The sequence below is a fragment of the Nestor notabilis genome, unplaced genomic scaffold, assembly GCF_000696875.1.
Source record: "Nestor notabilis isolate BGI_N333 unplaced genomic scaffold, ASM69687v1 scaffold19580, whole genome shotgun sequence".
NCBI lineage: Eukaryota > Metazoa > Chordata > Aves > Psittaciformes > Psittacidae > Nestor > Nestor notabilis.
Window position 1 is genome coordinate 2,707 of NW_009910888.1, and position 1,706 is coordinate 4,412.

The following is a 1,706-nucleotide window of genomic DNA, read 5'->3' on the forward strand; positions in this document are numbered from 1 at the left end:
TTTCCCTATGAGTTCAATCAATCGTTGTCAAGCTTTGGACTTTAGCACGATTGCAGGAGGTGAATTTACCAATGGCAATTCTGAATCTATATTTCGGTTGCTTCAAACCCTGCATTATTCCTGAAGCCATAATCATGACATTTCCTATTGACTGTGACCAGATATATTGTGTCGAATTGGTGATAATCAAGAGTTAATCCCACTCTGATCTCTGGGGTCAGGGGCGGGAACATGGTGTAGAGGGGAGATTTTCTGCCAATTTTCTATACTCTTACTGCTACACCCTTGTCCCTGGCGTCCCAACCCTATGCCTAGGCCCATAGGTGCTGCGGGGTGACCCTGCTGTTGGGGTGTCACAGGGATGGGGACAAGGGCTGGCCATGGGGCACCCCATGACTTGTAGCAGGTGGGCACCATGGCTCAGCTGGTTAAAGCGCCTGTCTAGTAAACAGGAGATCCTGGGTTCGACTCCCAGTGGTGCCTGGCCCAGGGGCTGCTTTTCCTCCTTATCTGAAACTTGGGTGCAGGAGGTGTCCCCATGTCCTGGCAGGGTTGGCTGCAGCTCCTCTGCCCTGCCACCCCAGTTTGCCTCCTCCCAGTCGTAAAACTGCCCCAGCACAGCCTGGGTTGCAAGCTTTTATCAAAAACTTATTTCAGGGTAGGACAGGGACAGATCTGGGCATGGGGGCAGAAAGGATGTGGGAGCATCTCTTGAGAGCAGGGTAGGTATTGGGGGGCCAGCAGCAGCACATATATAATGATGGAGCCCATGGGGACAAGTGGAAGGTGCCTCCTGAAGGTAACAGGGCTAATGAATCTCTTGGTGGGTGTTGGGGTCCCTGGGCACAGGCTCTGCTGCTGGGCTGGCTTATGGGATTGGTGCCTTCTCAGGGTGCCCAGACCTGTTGGACGAGCAGGTTTAGCTGCACCAGAGAGCTCATCCCACCAGTAGGTAGGGTGGAGGCAACTGGCCCATCAGCTATTTGGTTAGGTCCCTGTCTGGGTAACTTACCCAACTTATCCAGGTGCCAAGTGGGGCTGGGGGTGGCGTGAGGCCTTCCTCTCCCCCTCTGTGCTCCTGTTGGGTGTAAAATGGTATTTGCACTCTCCCTCTTCCTCATTTTGTGCAGTTAAATGAACTGGTACGTTCATAAACACCTCTGGTGGAAATCCCTTCCCATCTTCCCCGCCCTCGCTCCTCAAGGTATTCATTTTGTCATGTCTTCAAGCTCCATTTGTCCCACTTTACTTTCCAGTTGCATCCTCTTGTAGGGTTACTGCTTAGCAGCCACTTTCTGCAGAAATAGGTATCTCTTTTAAGGATTTCTGAGGTTTTAGAGGGTTTCTATGAAGTTTGGATAAGACTCTTCCAGCCACCTCTACGCCAGGACCCGGCTGATCGTTTAGAAGCTTCTTCAACTCCTCCTGCCACCTCCTTTCCAAAGTCAAACACCGCTGTGGGGATCTTGCGACTGAGATCTTCCCCTTTGGAGAATGCAGTTGTCATGGCTGGATGAGGTTTAGAGCAACCAGGCACTTGCTACTGGAAGAAGGAGAGTCCAGCCCGGGGGTCTCCATATGCCGGGCAGGAGCTTGACCCTGGCTGTGCCGCAGGATACCCCAAACTAGGCTGTCCCCGCTATTCTCTCCGCGCTGCGGCAAAAGCCTCGACGAGGGTGGGATTCGAACCCACGCGTGCAGAGCAC

At 52.9% G+C, this 1,706-nt stretch overlaps 1 non-coding gene across 1 annotated transcript; it reads left to right on the forward strand.

The window, feature by feature from the left end:
- Positions 1-409: 409 nt before the first annotated feature.
- Positions 410-483, forward strand: TRNAT-AGU. The gene has a single exon. It is a non-coding gene; the product is annotated as a tRNA-Thr (tRNA).
- Positions 484-1,706: the final 1,223 nt, after the last annotated feature.